General features: G+C 47.2%; 1 protein-coding gene and 1 long non-coding RNA gene across 4 annotated transcripts in view; one reads left to right on the forward strand and one right to left on the reverse strand.

Annotated features, from left to right (window-relative positions):
* Positions 1–11,484, reverse strand: part of LOC108506711 (BMP/retinoic acid-inducible neural-specific protein 3) — a 159,408-nt gene extending 147,924 nt beyond the window's left edge. The window contains exon 1 of one of the 2 annotated variants that reach the window (XM_017834046.1): positions 11,315–11,484. The gene's annotated coding sequence lies outside the window, so the exon portion shown is untranslated. Of the gene's footprint in view, positions 1–8,059; positions 8,375–11,314 lie in introns of those variants that run through there. The other variant, XM_017834047.1, reaches the window with a different exon arrangement.
* Positions 10,685–17,819, forward strand: LOC108506713. Of its 2 annotated transcripts, none has more exons than XR_001877861.1 (6): positions 10,685–11,007; positions 11,262–11,744; positions 12,383–12,471; positions 12,900–13,014; positions 13,488–13,621; positions 13,708–17,819. It is a non-coding gene; the product is annotated as an uncharacterized LOC108506713 (long non-coding RNA). The 2 variants fall into 2 exon arrangements; XR_001877860.1 differs by having other exon boundaries at positions 11,262–11,383.
* The last annotated feature ends 311 nt before the right edge of the window (positions 17,820–18,130 follow it).

An 18,130-nucleotide genomic window follows, 5' to 3' on the forward strand; every position in this document is an offset into this window, starting at 1 on the left:
TCATCCACTGCCAGATTTGAGCTTTATTCTCCCCTGTCTAAGACAAGGACAAGACCCCTGTAACTACATCCTCAAAAGCTGAAACAGAGAACGAATGGGATGTCTGATTTTTAATATTTTTTTAAAACAATCCTGCTATTTTTTCCTCATCCCAGCCTTCAGAGCAGAGGAGTAAAAATAAAACGCATGCACAGAAAGAGAGAGTATCTGTCAGCCCGACCTCTGCCACCATCTCCAGCTCTGTCTGGAACGTGAGAGCTGCTTGCTGAAGGTTCCAGCTCTTGCCTGTGGAGTGGGCCTGGGTGTTTGCTCTGTCCCTGCAGAATTCCACTCCTGCAAGTGCCTCTGAGGCTGGAATTGGACGGACCCATGTGCTTTCTGTTGCCTCCCAGCACAGCCAGTGCCATCTTCCTCACCCATGCAGCCCATGCTGCCTGGCAGGTGTGCCCAGGTAATTGTTTCAATGCCTGATATTTGTAAAAGACCTGATTTTTTTTTTCCTTTGCTGCCCAAATCATGATGTATAAATTCCCTGAGGCACTTTTTAAATGCCTTACTCCAAGTTCATCCTCCTGTGCAAACGGATCCTTATGTGTTTTAGCTGAAGAGCAGCATCCCCAAGTTGCCATTACAGTCTTTCTGCCTTAACAAGTGAATCTGTTCCTGCAAGGAACCTACTGAGGGGAAGAAATTAGCTGCCAAGGCTCTGAGTTCACACACAGGCCTCAATGGACCTGAGCAGCCTCATCTGGGTCCTCCCCCCACCTCTGGGGGCTGACCAGGGGCTCCAGGATCTCCAGTCCCAGCTGGTGTGTTGCTGGTGTGACTGTGTAGGTGAATAACTGAAAGGGAGAAATCACTGAATCAGGGAACACTTTGGGTTGGAAGAGACCTTAAAGCCCATCCAGTCCCACCCCCTGCATGGGCAGGGACACCTTCCACTAGCCCAGGTGGCTCCAAGCCCTTTCCAACCTGGCCTTGGACACTTCCAGGGATCCAGGGGCAGCCACAGCTTCCCTGGGCAACCTGTGCCAGGGCCTCCCCACCCTCCCAGGGAACAATTTCTTTTCAATGTCCAATCTAAATCTTCTCTCTGTTTAAAGCCATTCTCCATTTTCCTATCACTACATGATCTTGTAAAATTCACCCAGTCTCTTTGATGCCTCAGTTCCTTGTCTTTAAATGGGTACTAGTACCTAAATTCTTGGTAGACAACATCTGCCAGTCACACAAGGAGCTAAAATGAAGTTCATTTCTGGAATGGCTGAGCAGCACCTTGACTGAGCCCTGGATTTCAACTGACCAACACCCAGGATGCCACAAAGCCACAGAAAAACCTGTTCCTTTGAGAGCCTGAAGTCTGCTCCAGGCTGGATGACTACACATTCCAGATCAGGAAAGTTCATAGGGGATGAAATCTCCAACTTTGCAAGTCCACAGGCGCACATGGACTGTCCCACCAGCAAAAACTCTTTGCTTGAAAACTGCACAACAGTTCAGTCTTAAGACACTCTTCCATTGCACAAGTTATGCAGAACATTCTCCCAAACTGTCCACAGATTTTCAGCTAAAGCACCTGATGGTGTGAAAAATGTTAGAAGGGAAACAGAACAAGCTCTCTGTGGGTAACTTTGGGAGCTGCACTACGGAAAAATCACAACATAGGGAGAGGTTCTGGTCCAGCATTTCCTCAGGTACAAACCAAGTGTTGCTGTGACACACAATTTTGCATACTGGAGCACTGAAGTTAGTAGAAAATCACAAGGGGAGACAGATGTTTAGAAGCCTGAATTCCAGCTTACTGGAATTTTTTTTAAACTCAACTCTTAACTCAAAATCATTCAGCACTCCCTGCTATGATAATCTCATTGGGTGTGTTTTAATGGCAATTAAGTTTGGTCCTTAGGGTTTTTGAGTACCACACCCCAAAATTAAATAATAACTGATCACTGAGAAGTCATGACACACTAGTTCTAGCAGTATGTCTCCTGTTCACCCACGACTTTTAGTCCCCAGATAGTTCCCTGACCCAATTTAGCAGCTAAGTATCAGTGGGCTATGAAGAGACCAAGACACATGTGAGTTGGTTGTATCCAGGAAACCACAGCAGAGTAACAAACAGCCCTTTCCTCTTTAAATTCATCCTTGTACTCTTTTTAACCCCAGGGCTGTTACAGCTGTGGCCATGTAGAGTGGCAGGAAGCAGCCATTTACACGTTGTGCACTAAAACTTTGGTTCTAGAGCCTTTCCAGCCTGAGGACAAATCCAGATATAACTGATTAATGCAGAAGGGCTAAAATGGGATGGGGTGGGAGGAAACTTTGCTCACCAACAGATTGTTGAACTGAAGATTCGGTTTACAGAGACGAAGGAGAGTGCTTGGAGCTGAGTTACCTTGAAGTACAGCTCTGATTCTGCTGCATAACCCCTGACAAGTCCCTCAGCCTTCTTGGATTACAGTTTCTGTCCCTAACATCAGGGGAAAAAAAAAGGTGTTGTGAAGCCTGAACAGTCAATGCCTATAGAATACTTTCAATTTATTGGATGGCAAAACTGTTATAAAATAAAAGGGAGATGTTCATTGCACTAACAGAGGAGCTGGCTATTTTTGTTGCTGCTTAAAGATTCTGTTTCTGGAGATTTTGCAACAAATGCTCAGAAAAAGGATGGAGAGGAAAGGAATTGTCAGTCTCAGGCAAAAACAGAAGTTTCTTTGAAGCTGTTGGTGTGCTAATATTGTTTGTACAATAATGAGTGGTATTTAGCTGTTCTCTGGACTTAATGAGAGGGGCAAAAAAGAAAAAAAATATTGATTGCAGTGGGGACATTTACAAAATCCAGCCTAGTTTCATGTACTTCCATCCCCTCAGATATTACCTGAGCTAATCCAAAATCCTGTTCATATTTTGAAATAATGTGGTTGGTTTGGGTTTTTTTATTTCTAAGAATGAATTTCTCTGTTTAGAGGTTCTGGCTCAGGCATGAGACAGAGCCCTGTAATTTTAGCTATCAAGGATTTACTCTCTTCTGGACTTTATTTTTCATGTGAAAATTAGTGGTTACAGCTCAGATCAGGAGTTAGAAATAACATCCATAGAGGTCTAATGGCATGAATGCACCTTTCTGGATGCATTGTCAGAAGAATGGACTGTTTTATATATTTTATTTCTTAACAAGGATATCTCATAGAATGGTAAATGCTTTTATTTTGTCCTTCTATTATGTCTTTCAGATAAAACTGCTCCTGAACTCACGGCATATTTTACAGCTGGTTTCACAGGTGGTGTAGATGGTTTTGAGCTGCTATAAATGGAATGGTTAAAACTCCTTTCAGGTTCCTCATCCTCAGACTATTTATGCCAGCAAAAATAAACCAACAAACTTACATCACCTGCTGTGCAAACTCCCTAGACAGGACTCAGAGAAGCTTCAAGAGATGGTTTCACAGCTGCTCCTACTGAAAACTGTTGCATGATTTTTCCTGAGTCCCTCAGCACAGTGTTCTAAGCCTGTAGCTGGTACATGGGCAGTAGCCAGATCCTCTTAAATGTTCATGTTATACCTATTAATTTTTTATAGTGAGAGTAGGGACTTAATGGCTGACTGAGCAAAGATTCAAGCTGCAACAAGCCAGTCTGGGCCTAATTGCAGCTCAGGATGGATAAAGCTTGATTGTAACAAGTAATAATTATGTCCTGCGTACTGGGCAGCCCTCTGTCTCACATAAATCCACCACCAAAGCTGCCTTGTAAGGCTTGATTCTAGACAAGTTTGCAAAAAATTAAAAAACTGCAGAGAAGAAAAGGTCTGCTAGAAGATGTCTTTCTTGTGAACATCATGCTACAAGGAGAGAAAGTCTGGCCTTTAGAGTCTCATCAGGAATTGCAATCTCTCCACTGTTCTAATTCAGCTATGAGACACTCTAAAACCACATTAGTACCAAATTATCACTATTTCTTGCCGTAGCTCATAGAATAACACATCCTTATTTAGTAGGAAGTTGCAAAGCTAATGTTGAAGAGCTTTAAACTCTCAGCCAGTATCTTTACAGTGCAGAATGAGGGACAGACAGTCTGGTTATCAGGAGTTACAGATCACTGCAGTCTCTCTAAGTATGAGGCTCATCACTTTTCTTTATAATAGCCTCTTTTTGCCTCTCCAGAAAGACAGAGAAAATGTTCTAGGCTTTGCCTGGCCAAGACAAACCAGCACGAAGAAATTAAGCCGGTTTATAAATGAGTACCTTTCAAAAAAAGCCACTACCATCTCTTCAACTAAATGTGAATCAATCTAATAAACTTAAGCTAACAGAGAGTTTAAAGGGTACTTAGGTAGTTATGAAAGCTTTTACTTTTCAAGCCAATGAGTCAGAGTCACATCCCACAGGAGCAGTGACTTAAAAAGAGAACATCACCAGCTAATGGCTCTGTGTGAAATAAATCCACAGTCTCCAGAGATTGGCAGCAGGATGAGTCTCCACCTGCATAAACATTGCTGTTTTACCTAGACAAGCATCTTCATTGGAAAAGGTGGTACAGAATTAAGGAATAAGGGGATTCATCCAAGAAATGTTGACCATTCTGGAGAAAAAGGGGTTGGTATCAGCTGTGACCTAAAACACGGCGATTTTAACCTTTAGGGCAGCACATTGAGTATACAAACCAAATGGAATTACTGAAGATAAAAATTGTAACATATATTTGTTCTCTGTGTCCACCAAATTGTTAATGAATAGGGATCAATAACGTTTTAGGTGAAAAATAGCTTATTAAGATACATGCTTGGGCTACCACCTCCCTCCACAATACCATTTTTCAGTATGTGGCAGTATTTTTCATCTCCTTAGAAACAGAGGTTTCAAACAGAGAAAGGGGGAAAATAATAATAAGAAGAAAATAAGTAGCAACATTTATAACAGATTTTAATATTCCCATTTGATTTCAGAGTGGTCACCCATGTTCAGTTAACCATGTGGGGTTTTTTTATGTCCAGAAGATTTATAAGTACTGAAAGAGCTAAATTAGCTCCACAGAACTCTCATAGTCATCATGAGTAATATGGGATTAGAGGTATGGAGCAGTGTTCTGATTCCCCAGATTTAAGTTCTTTACTTGCCAACGTGTAATAAATGCCTTACAAACCACTTTTCTCATTAATCAAGAGCTGGTAGATGTGGCAGTGAAGGTGTTACTGTGAATTAGCAGAATCTGCTAATCACCATTAATGTAACTGTTACAGTAAAGGCATCTGGTGGACGAGCCTCACAATCTCACCTTGTTATAAGAGGAACCACTACAGTTTAATAGTCTCAACTTAGGTCCCAGCATACAGTGCTTGGCCAATCTTCTTTTGAAGGTGGGACAGAACCTGTGGCCTTTGTGAGAGGCTCATTAGTCAAACATGAAAAGCCTCGGCATGGCAGAGGGTCCTTCTCTCCTCCCACCAGGGCCTTATTTTGGGGCACATACAGGAGGTGAAGCCTTTCAATGGGAGCTGGGGAACAGCCTGGGCTTAAATAATCCATGCCATGGTACAAGGCAGGGCAAAAGAGTAACTCTGCAGCCTCTGGGTGTGGAGCAATGTCATGCATATTTATACCTGTATGTGCTTATGTATCTACAGACTCTATTTGTGTGTGCACACAAACTGTGGTACATATGAAGGACTAACTTCAGAGCTACCAGACCAAATTATTCCCATTCCAGTTTCCAGCAGGATGACGACCTGAGTTTCAAGGTGCTGCCTGCCTGCAGCTCATGGGTGGTCTCTCTTAAACGTTCCTCGACTTCAAACAAAAAATGTTGATTTATCACTGGTGGTAGGAGTACTGAGGCCTCAACCAGTGTAAGATCAGGTTAAAAATCCTTCAGTTCTTTAGTAGTTTAATATTATTTGACTCAAGATATGCAAAGCCTCAGACTGCTCAGTATGCAGCATGTAACTTCATGATGCCCTCTTTTTTTTTTTTTTTCCTTCTAAATCTGAAGTTCATCTTAGTTCCAAAATATTGTTTTGGAAATTGATCTTGCCTCCAAAGTTCATAGCAATGCTCTGAACTCCTTTAATCGTGCAAGATCAGGCCCTCCCTGAACATACACATCTTGAACAAAGCTAGGAAGAGAACGTGGCTGAAAATTTGTTTTTAAAAAATGCTCTCTCTTGGTGGTATGAGATCAAAAAGAACAGCAAGACAACTTCTCCATGAAATGACTGTAAGGTGCTACCTGCAGCTCCAACAGGACAGTTTGCTTCAATGCAACCTTTCTGAAGGAGCATTTGAGCTCTATTTGTCAAAATGTATTGCTGGTGATTTTTCTCCATATGAGATTACTAGTGTTTCAGGAGAGAAAATAAAAAATAAAATCAGTGTCTTCTTCAGCTTTTGAGGGGAGACGGAGCTTTGGGATGATTAAGGGCTGCACTAGGCATAAATGGCAGCTAGAAAACTGTGTTTCTAGAAACTGTCATCTGATAATTCCCACTACTCTCTTTTTCTTCTAAGAAAAACTTAGGTGAGTTGTTTGATCTTCCAGTCTTTCCTTCAGATTTAAAAAAAAAAAAAAAACCAAACAAACTGCTGAGGAAGCAAGCTTGCTGATAAAAAGAGCTTCCTTTCGTTTTCAGTAGGTGTTGCATCTCAAGTAAAGAACATCTTGGACTGGTCACAGTCAGATATGATTACTCAATTTCAAAGTAATCCAAATGAAGTAAAAATATTTTAGTCCCCTAAATCATTGTCTGGGACTGAGAGGAATGAAAAGCCACTGCAATCTATGTGACTAAAGAAATAACTTTTCAGACACACGTTGGTGTAAACAATGAGTAGACTCCTGTAATTAATTCTTCACAAAGGCATTCAGTGGAAAAAAAAACGGGAAAGGATGAGACGGGATGATTACATCACTTGAAGATCCTCACTGTTGGCTTGCTGGCTTGTTGTACAGATGCTGCCTTCTGCAGTGAGCTCTGTAAAAACATTCAGCTGCTTGTTTTCATGTTTCCTGGTTAAGGTTTTCACTCGCAGGGTCTCAGCATTTCGTGAGCAATCGCCGCAAACGCACAACTCCAGTGGACTCGGTGTCTGGTGGGGAGTTTGCTCTCACTGGAGGTGGATCAACTTCCAGAAAATATGGCAGGTTTTTTTTTTTTTATTCCTCTCCTGCTTAAATTATGTGCGTGTCTTAGGGAGAAAAATGGTTGGAGGCAAGAATCCGTAGGTAGTTTCTTTATGGAACCCTGCTGATTAAACAGCGACCGTGACAGCATCTGAGACCGAGGGTCTGTTGCTATGCTTGGATACAGAGAGGAAGACAACCAGTCAAATGTTTCTATTCCCAAAGCTGGTCTTATGGTAAAGCTGATAGAGCACCTGTTTAAAATGAGTAGCTCCTCACGGGGATGGAGTCGAGCAATGACAGAAGTCTGTAAAGTCTGATATCTGAACGGATTGCTTCTCTGAAGTTTTTTCTTATATCTTGTAAATGTAAGTAGGGCCCTTCCAGCTTTATCTCTGTGCACTTAACGAGTCAGAGTCACTCATCTCTCAACATACAGATTCTGTAAGGTTTTGACTTCATTTCTTTTTATAGCATTCTTTTGTGAGGCTGTATTTAAATAAAGTTAGACATGGGCTTTTCTAGGGAAGAAGTCATTTCTCTTTCTTCTGTCAGACTTGCTTGTCAGATGTGCCTCTGGACTACCCTCTGTATTTTTTCAGAATACTGTCTATCTCACATTAGCCTTCATTTGATATGGATCCATAACTGATTTTGGTGCTACAACAGAACATCTTTCTCTAACCTCCTACATCACATTCTTCTGCCAGTCATGAATTCGCTTTACTTCACATGCATACACTTGCTTAATCTCTACATGAAATCATTACAACTTGAAGCTGACATACTCTTTCAGAACGATCCCCAAACAGTAAATCACGACATATTCCACGCTCTTCCCACTCTGCACTACAGAATTTAGCACTTAATGAAAAGCACGCGGAAAATGCACTTGAACTCGGCAGTGAATCACGAGACAGACAGCTGGTAACAAAGCCCTTACCTTTTTAAACGCATGATGGTCTCTAAGTGGCACAGAAACCGTAGCCCGAAAAATGCAGGTCTCCTGCCTTCCGATGTACGCTGACAGTTTACACCCTATTTCCTTCCCCTCGCTCCTTCCACCACGCTACATATAGTTCATGGTGCTGTTGCCGGGATTGGCTGGTGCATCTCTGAGGCGCACACAGGACCGTGCCTGGAGCACCCGCAGCCTCGTTAACCCTTTGCGGGGAGGGCTCCCTTCCCTGCGGGAGCCCCGCCGAGCCCGCACCGACGGGCGGGCACCGCTCCGGGGGCTGATTTCCCTTCCCTGCCAAACGAGCTGCCCTGTCCTGCCGAGGATGGGGAGAGGATGGAGAGGGAGCGGCTGGCGGGGGGTCCCGCAGCCGGGACCGGCGCTGTCGGTGCTCGCTCCGCCCGGACCCGGAGCCCCTCCTGCTGCTGCGGGCGACGGGTCCCCTCCAGCCCCCGCCTCTCCCAGTCCCCTCCCGCCCCTTTTTGGTACCTCGCCCCGGGGACACACAGCTCGGAGGAGCGGCTGCCCAGGCAGGCTGGACGCTGACACGCATCCTTAAAGGTATTCCCTGTGCCAGAGCCACATCCCTGCGTGTCCGCCCTGCCACTGCCAATGTTGGAAATTGGGAAATTACCTCCCGGCCAAATGGGAGTCCCAAAGCCACACGGCTTCGGGGGAGATGGAGACAGCAGAGGAGGTGGAGGTAATCCTTGGCAGTGACAGGCACAGGCAAGCAGGGAGCCTGGACACCTAAATACAGGGAAGAGGGCTGTTTGGGAGCATTCCCTCGGGAATGGGCCATTGGGCTCGGGAGGTATTTACACGCCGCCAGTCTATTGTACAAAAAGCAACAGAACCACCACAGCAAAGAAAAAACCGCCTGGCTGCTGCTCGGTATTCTTTTTTTTCTGAGTCATCCAGCACGATACGAGCAGAAGGTATCCCTGGGCTGGGAGTGCGGAATGCTGGAAATCAAGGGTAATAGGAATCTTCTCTAGTAAGCATGCCTGACGCTCGCTTGTTGCAATCGCCCATTAAGCCCATATTAATTGCATTAATTTACTTGGTGGTGTAGGCAAAGGGTTTGGTGTGTGTCCCCCTCGCCTTCTGCTGAGTATAGAAACGCCACCCGCTCCAACCTGTGTCACTCGCTGCCCAGACACAGTTTTACTGCCATCCGTCACAGTGCCTGTGAGCTACGCAACTCCGCTGCCCTCATCCTGTGTCCTACCATCTCCCACCCCCGTCGGCAGAGGGAATATCGAGTGCTCTTAAATCCGGGAAGTATTCTGCTGCTGGGCACATAAATCTCTCCTGCAGAGCGCTCGCGTTTAAGCAGCACGGCGAGGAGATGCTCACCGGCTGAGCTATTCCCCATCGCAAGCTAAATCCCTCAGGACTTCCTGGTTTTTGGTTGTTTGGGTTTTTTTTTTCCCTCAATGCTAAGGAAAAAGAAAAAAAAAAAAGATTAAAAATCAGGTAGAGGTTTTGAAACGCACTGTAATCCTCTCTACCTAGGGAGGGAAGGGAGTATGACTGCACAGAAACTTTCCTGAGCAGACTGGTGCGGGAGGATCCCGGCGGCAGCAGCGCCAGAGGCGGGTAATTCAGGAGACACGTCTGGGATTTGGTTAATCACCTCAGACTCGTGGAAAAGGCCGGGGCAGGAGGAGGTGGGGGCAGAGGGGCAGGTCGGCGGGAATGGGGAAACCGCCTGGAGGACAGTCTACGAGAGAAGGACACTCAGCTGGAAGGAGATGTGGGCATGGGGGCTTCGAGCTGGTGGGAGAAGAGAGGAGCCGGAGGAAGGGTGGATTTTGGATCCCACGCTTGAAAGGTTTTTTCACTCCCCCTTTCCCTAAATCAGCCAGCAATTTGGAGGCCGGGAGTGGGGGGGAGAGGAGGTGGAAAGAAAAGCAGGGGGTAGCACACTCGGGCACTGAAAGGGCCATTGGGGCTTTCCCGTCTTCTGCTTTATTGCCGCCAAGCAATAAATCGGGATCCTGTGTGTTTCTCCCTGGCATCTCCACCTGCTTGCAAACCTTTAGCAGCCTCCTTGTGATCTCTGCATGCACTGCTTTGGAGACACGGCTGCGCACACACGGACACACACACACACACCTCCCCTGCACCCGAATGACAGCTACACGGAGCCAGTCAATACCTCCCAGCGAGAGGGAACGTTTCCTCCCTACCTTCTGCTATTGACCGTGGGTGGATCTCTGACGCTAATTAGAGACACAGAAATCCTCAAAGTATTAACCACAAATAGCACTCTTGAAGGCACTTGTCCTTTTTTTGACTTAGAGCGTTTATTTCCCTTAGTTCTTCTCTATTTTTCTTTCAAAGTAAAGAAGCCCCTACTTGATCCAAGAGACACTCTGCGCCCCAGGTAGATATACAGGGTGTACGTTTTGGGAAGACGACGCCTCTTCTCCTACCCTGCACTCCTCAGGCCGGCCGAAAATACAGGCATTCCCCAAAACAGTAGTGAGTAAAATCAGGTGCGCTGGGATTGAGACATGCGGGAAGGGCACGGAGCGAGCAGCGACAGCGGCAGGGACAGAAGCCCCGCAGCCGCAGGGCAGGAGCCCCCACAGCCCCCGCTGCTCCCCCGCACGCCCGGCCGCCCTCGCTCGAGCCGCTGCCACCTCCCAGCCCATTCCACGGGACTGGAAATCCTTTCCTATCCTTCTGGAGAATCCTTCCCCACCTCCAATCCAATCCGAGTTCTTCAGGGGATCAGGAAGAGCGATGAACTTTTCCACCTGATCTCCCCCCGCGGATTCCCAGACACTCCTCAGGCACGCTCACGGCTCCCTCGGCCACCAGCATTTCTGTCCTTTCCTCTACACGGCGGGGGGGGGGGAAACCCTGAGCCCTTCCAGCATCCACGGCTTTGCCTGCAAGGGTTAAACCAGGGAATGGAGCAGGTGAGGCGCCCGATGGAAACATGACTCGAATGTGGTGAGCAAGCGGTGAGATGGGGACGGCTCTGGGAGCGGTGCTGCGGTGCGCGCTGCCAACAGCGCCGGGCACTGGCGATGGATGTGGGCACAGGACTGGTGCTTCCTAATTCCTTCGAGTTTAGAAAGTGGAGCCAGCTCGGTCAGGAGCAAGGCGAGGCAATACTTTTTTATCATTTTATTATTTTTTTATTATTATTTTTATTTCTCCCTGTCGTTAGCGTCCTTTCTGTCGGAGACACGCCACCCTGAACGCGAAATCAAACCTACTCACCGGCTGAAATCGCAGGAGGCGAAGCGGCTGCGAGCAAAACGCGTCCCGGCTCCGAGCACATAGTCCATGGTCTGCGGCTTCAGGCTAGAGCAGGGCTGAGCAGGGCGGGGGGACTTGGGGAACCGGCAGCAGTTCTGTGTGTGAAACAACCCATTTACACCGTGCGTGCCTGTCTGTGTGTGTGTGTGTAGGGCAGAGAGAGGCTCCAGACCCAAAACGGGGAAAGGAGGGGAGGAGGGAGGGAGGAGAGAGAAGGAGGAGGAGAGAGGGAAGCAAACCCGAATAGCGAGAGGAGTTGCGGGGAGGAATGGGATTTGCTGGGGTTGAGGTGGGGTTTTTTTGGTGGTGATGGAAGCGATTCTCGAGGAAAGAATAATAAACCGCGGGATCTCAGCAGCAGGCAGGATGGAGAGGGGCTTTGCCCAGGCAGGTGGAGCACCGAGCAGTGGGAGGCTGGAGCGAGCCGGGCGGGCCACAGAGGGCCGGGGGGGCGGCTCAGCCACCGGCCGGGGCGCTGGGGACGCCGCTGGTCGGGCTCGGGGTCCGCGGGGCTCGGGGGTTCGGGGGGCTCGGAGTCCACGGGGCTCCGGGGCCGCGGGCATTCGCCACCTGCCTCGGGGCGGGGGAGCGGCGCAGGGGGAGCCGCGGAGCGGGGACAGCGACACAGCCGGGTAGGGCTCCAGCGAGCCGCAGCGGCGACATCGACCGGGTAAGAGCATCCCAGCTTCCTGCTCGGCCCCCACCCTCGGCCAACCCTTTGTTTCACAGCCTTTTATTTTATTTATTCCGCAGCCCGGCTGTCGGAGGGGCTCTCCCCGCATCCCCTCCCCGCCGGGGCCGCTGTCCCTTCGTGCCCGGCAGGGAAGGGCTGCGGGTCCTGGAGCGGGGAACAGGCTGTGGGAGCGGCGCGGGGAGGAGACACCGCGGCGAGGAACCTCTGCGGAGGAGGGAGGGTGGGCGGAAATGCCGCTGCTCATCACCCGTGCCCCTCTCCTGCCCTGGGTAAGAGGAGCATCTCCCCTTCATCCCCCTCTTCATCCTCCCCCCTTTCCTTCTCGGCGCTTCCAGGCTCTCTGTATGGAAATCACGACCTGGCTCGGTGGAAAAATCTCCCTTTTCTTCACATAGTGCCTCTGGAATGTGTGCGGAATCTCAAGGTGTGTGGAGGAGAGGGAGGCAGTGCCAGCATTTATGGAGCTCGGTGTGTGTCCCCCCCTACCCCTAGTCCCTCTCCTCCATCCGTGCTGTGAGCAGACACGCGTTCATGGCTGATAAAACCGCTTTTCCCCGTGTATAATTGGGCTGAGAGCTAAACCGAAAGCCAGTCCGTGTCCGGGGAACAGCCTGCAGATCAACCAGGAGCTTTGGCATCCCTGCGGTGTAGCCTGGCTGTGTTCACCTCATGCTTCCCGGGATCGATAAGCACACTAACCATACCCATTATGTGATGTATGCGTTGGGCAGTACGGAGTGATGGCAGCATTACACCAGCACTTGTCTGCTGTGCTACGTGTGGTCTTCAAAAAGAGATGGTAATTTCTGTGGAGCTTTTTGATCAAGAAAGTTTTTGTCTTCTCTCCATTAGCTCTGTAAGCACCAGTTCACGGCCGTTTGCCAGTCTGGCAGTTTTATGTTTCCAGAATCTGTCACGAGATATTCGGAAAACCACAGAAACCCAAGATTCCTCTGGCATCACGTGGGTTTGTTCCTGTCAGCATGTTTAATCATTTTTATGCTAAATGAGCTGATCTTAGTAATGATTTGCCCTGCTTGGGGTTTTATTGACTTTTTCATTAGCAAGGAGGTAAGAAAAGGACTGAAGGAAGGATGCTACAGTTTGTCAAAAACATGCAGTGTCCATTTCAATTGTAGTAGCTGTTAAATATGTAGGCATATGTATGCTGCCTTATGCAGTTATAAAGTGAAAGGCATGCCATCTTGCCTCCTTGCCTCAGAATATGATTTCTCTCACAGCAACAAGTAGCACAGGCTCTTCTCTCCCCTTTTCTCCTCCCCTTCAGCCCCTCCTGACAAAATGCCAGTTACAAAGGTCAGCCTGTTTATGTAAAGACTGTGTGTTTCTTCACAAAGACTGCTGCACATCAAGCCTGCAATGACTATCAAATAGACTTGGGATTCAAGACACTCAATAAGAGCACTGTCCATTTTCTAGGACTGATAAAACGGAAGACAAAGAGCCGTAGTGTGTGACTGGGGTAGGTCTCCAGCACCAGGGTGCACACAGGGAGAAGTGTCTTCATAGCAGTGTTTGGTGCTGCAAATGTTGGCAGGATCCACTGGAGCTGTGTATGTACCTATGTGTGTGTGTGTGAGAGAGAAGGTGTGAAAACAGATTTGCTGATATGCTAATGCTCTTCTGCTCTTCTCTTTAGGTTTGGTCCTCTCTCTAACGATGTCCTTAGGCTGAACTTGCTTTGCAGCTCCTTCACACCAAAGGCAGCTTAAATCAGCCAAGGAGAATTTTGAGTCCGACCAACCCCACCCTCCCAATAGAAGAGAAGAGATCGACTTCATGAGTCTTTGGCTTCGCAATGTGGTGTTTTCATTTCATAGCATCCAGAGGTGCAGTGCACATGGTCTGATCTTTATTTCACCGTGCTCTCTTTCCCTCCCTGCCACGCTCTTTCACCCGAAGAGCAGTACAACTTGGTTTCCTCAACTAGTATAACCTCTGCTGGCCCTTTTCCACTTTAAATCTAATAAGAACATTCTGATGTTATTCACTTCCTAGAATTATAGAATCACAGAATGGTTTGGTTAGAAGGGACATTAAAGATCATCTCGTTCCAGCCCCCTAACACAAGCAGGGACACCTTCCACTAGACCAGGCTGTTGGTTTTTAACCTAAAGGTTAAAAAAAGTTACTTTATAATTACAACACAGATCTGCAACAGTGGTCAACTCCAAGACCTAATTGTGGCCACAGTTCACTTTTGGCTCTTAAAAATCACCCTGAAGCAGAGTTAAAGGGTTGTAGAGGACTATGGTGCTTTTTGTTCAATGATGTTAATAATCTATGGCCTTAGAATATGATATCACAAAGTCTCATCCTAGGGCAGAATAATGAAATCACAAGCAATGGAACGGGCCAGAAACTTATATCACTCCCCAAAATGCTAAATGCAAACTGGGACCCAATCTGAACTGAGGAGCTGCACATCTGATGTGAGAGGGGAGGGGCACTTCAAGTCCTCCCGTCCTAAAAGCCTCGTGGCCCTGAATTACAGGCCATTAGATTCCTTTGTCCTGTAAATCTGCGTTAAATAGCAGCGTGATTCTGTGTCGGTAAACGCAGGTTTTAACAGCTTATCCCATAATATTTTGATTTTTCTTTGCTTCATCTATTCAGCCTTTTCACCGTTTTTCTCCCAGGACCTGCTTATGCTTCCCTTTAGCTACCGAAAAACGCATGTAATTTATTAAGCCAGTTCGGTAGTTCTCTTAGTTTCCAGCAGACAAACCTATTATGCAAACAATACTGTCACCTTCTCGCAGTGCCTTCTCCCGGCTGTAATGAATTCTCTGCATGCTACTCTGCTGTAAATTCTCCATCTAAAAATTCCACGCGCTGCGTGTTTTGTCAGGGGAAACTGTACTTGACTTTTGAAACAGTTGGGAGGAACAAAATGATAACCTACTAAAGTGCCTTGCCCTTAACTGAAATTATGGCAAGTAATTAAAGTTAGAGCAGGAAGACTTAAACTTTGGACTGCTTATGTTCTTAGCGTTTTTGCTTGGATGAGGGTTTTTTTTTTTTAGGTGTCTGATTTGAATGTCAAATTTGCATATTCATCTAGAAAACATAGGGAATGCTTAATTGCCTGTGTCCAGTGTTCCTATTTTTCTTGGGAAACAATGTTTCATATACTCGTGGGTTTCATTTCTAGTTACTATTTGCATCCATAAATTGAACTGGGTGTCTAAACAAGTCCTGCATTTGCTGATTATACAAACAAATATGCCATATTTAGAATTTTGCTTTATAATCATATCAGAGATACCTGGAATTGCAGAACAGCCCGGGTTGGAAGGAAAAGGGAGCCTAGACGAGATTATCTAATGCCCTGTTCACTCACATATTGAAACCCTCCAGCCATGGGGCACTGCCAGGGAGGCAGCAGACTCCCCCAAGAAGTGTCAGCTCAGCAAACTGGCCCTTCTGTTCCCCAGGGAAGGAATTCTCCTGCGACAATAATCCAGCCTCTTCTCTGTATGGAAGCTGTTTTGACTCAGGGCACAGACCACTAACCTTGGTGACACCTCCAACCTTTATGAACCATTGTCCTCCTCTTGTTCCCACCCTCTTGCAGAGCCTTGTGCCTGTTATCCATGGGCACCTGGGAATGTGGAGCAGTCCCAGAGGAGACACTGCCACTGCAGTGCTGTGGTGGGTCTGGCTGAGCTGGGGTTGGTTTCCCATCTCGTCCCTCCCGGGGCTGTGCTTTGCAGTGGGAGCTGGAAAGGTGTTGATAACACACCAGGGGATGAGCAAGGTCCTGGGAGGGGACACAGCTGGGCCAGCTATCCCCAAAGTGACCAAAGGGATATTCCAGACCATATGACATCAGCTCAGAGGTAAAAGCCAAGGGAAGCAGGAAGAATATTGTTATTTCCAACATTTACCTTCCAGAGCAGCCACTCCATGTGCCGAAGCCCTTCCTGGGAAGTGGCCAGACATTTCTTGCTGATGGGAAGCAGAGAACAAAATGTTTGGGTTTTTTCTTTGCTTGTGTGCACACAAACTTTTGCTTTGGCAAACTACCCCATCTCAACCTGGGAGTTGTTCTCTCTCCCCCACCTGGCTGAGAAGGGGACAGAAGCTGAGAAGGGGGACTGACAGAGTGGCTTAGTGAGCACCTGGTGTCCAGCCAAGGTCAAACCACCCCAGCTGGGCAGGAACTGTCACTATTGCCCCCAATCCCTTCAGTCACTGTATTCAGCCAGGGAGAGAGAGAGAGGATGTGGAATCCTGCAAACCATGTGTCCCATCTGCATGGTGGGCCTGTCCCAGGGAAAGGCAGGCTGTGATTCCAGTAGCTGCTCTCTCTCTCATACTACCTGATACTCCTCAGCCTGCTCCCCTCCTCCCAGAGCTCCCAGGTTCCCCCACACCAGGACACTCTCCCCATGCCTTGTACTGCACTAGAGCACTTGGCTGTGGACCTGGTGGCCCTGGCTCTGCTCACTTCAGTGACCATGATGAATTCCCCCCCCCTCTTCTCCAAGGAGGGAACACCTAATTCCTTCAGTGCTTCCTCACAGGGCAGGTACTCCAGCCCTTTGATCACCTTCCTGACCTTCCTTTGGACCCTCTCTTGTCCTTCTGCTTCTTTCTTGAACTGTGGGGACACGAACTGGACACGGTGCTCCAAGTTCCTTCCACAGGCTCTAGTGGAAGGTGTCCCTGCCCATGGCAAGGGGGTTGGAACCAGATGGTCTTTAAGGTCCCTTCCAACCCAAACCATTCTGTGACTGGAGGTGCAGCATGACAGGTGATGAGTAGGATGGGAAGATCCCACTCTGTCCCCACAGATGCAGCCCAGGACCCCATCTGCCTTTTAGCCACAGCAGGCACTGCTGACTCATGATCACTCCTTGTCCACCAACATATTTCGACCTATACATTTCTGCTTTAGCAGAGATATGATTCACTGCAATAAAATTATATCCTCTGAGTTTTTCCTCACTTGCAGAGGAGATTATTTTTAGGAACTCCCAGCATTTCGCTTACAGAGAAGGAACTAGTAGTGTAGAATTTCTTTAATTTCTCCCCAAAAGTCAAAGAAATACAGCATGTTTGCCTGTTCACTTGCTCTATCCTTTGGCAGTAAGGGATAAACTTAAAAGGCTGGGTTTTTTTAAGGCTCTTGCTATCATTAAAGCACCAGTTTTCTGAGATAGAACAACCTCTTTGAAGATATGGTATTTACTGTTTTCTGATGGTATTAATTGCAAGACCTGTAAGCTCACATGAGCTTACTGGACACAGCCAGACACACACTACTAGGAGGAATCTTTTTTTTATTTTTTTAAGTTGAGACATGTCTTAACCATGTTTCCATGACCAGTGGCCACGCAGGCATTTTTAAAACAACCTCTGGTGTGTTCAGGTATTCACTTTTTCTCGCTAGCCAGACTTCAGACAATCACAGAAGTCTCTTGTTACTTTCAAGAAAACAAAAATATATTTGCAGAGGAAAAAAGTAAAGCAGGGGATACATTTTAAATCATATTAAAGTGTTGTGGTGGAGAGTCCTAGGCATCAAGTTTGCCTGTTTTCCTTAGAAGAAAAATATCTAGTGGCTGCAGTACCTCAGTACCAGAAAGAATATCCTACAGAAGTGGTGTAATATGTTCTTCCAGGAGTTGATACGATGGATATAGAATGGAGGCCTCTCTCCCACAGGCAGTGACTTTACAAGCAGTGTGAGAAGCACTGGCCTGACACAGAGTCAGCAGATTTGTAGAGGAATTGAGGTGTAATTTCAGTGTACTGTGTTTAAATACAGAAGCCACGCAGCTTCTATTGAGTTTTAGCCCCGGTTGACCTTAGTGTTGTCACACACATGCTTCAGTAAAACCTGCCTGTTGGTGCTGTGTTACTTCTGTGTGGTCAGAAATCAACCTCTTCCCAGAGAGGTCGGAATCTGAAATGCATTTGAATTAATGGTGGAGGACAGAAGAAGTGTTGAAATGAAGATAAGACCCCTCAATGCATTTTCTGTGGTGCACATGAAAAATCAAGACCCACATTCAGACAAAATGAGTTTTTTGAGGGGTGCTGGAGCCCAGTGA

This window comes from Lepidothrix coronata, unplaced genomic scaffold, assembly GCF_001604755.1.
Source record: "Lepidothrix coronata isolate B3197 unplaced genomic scaffold, Lepidothrix_coronata-1.0 Scaffold228, whole genome shotgun sequence".
Taxonomy (NCBI): Eukaryota; Metazoa; Chordata; class Aves; order Passeriformes; family Pipridae; genus Lepidothrix; species Lepidothrix coronata.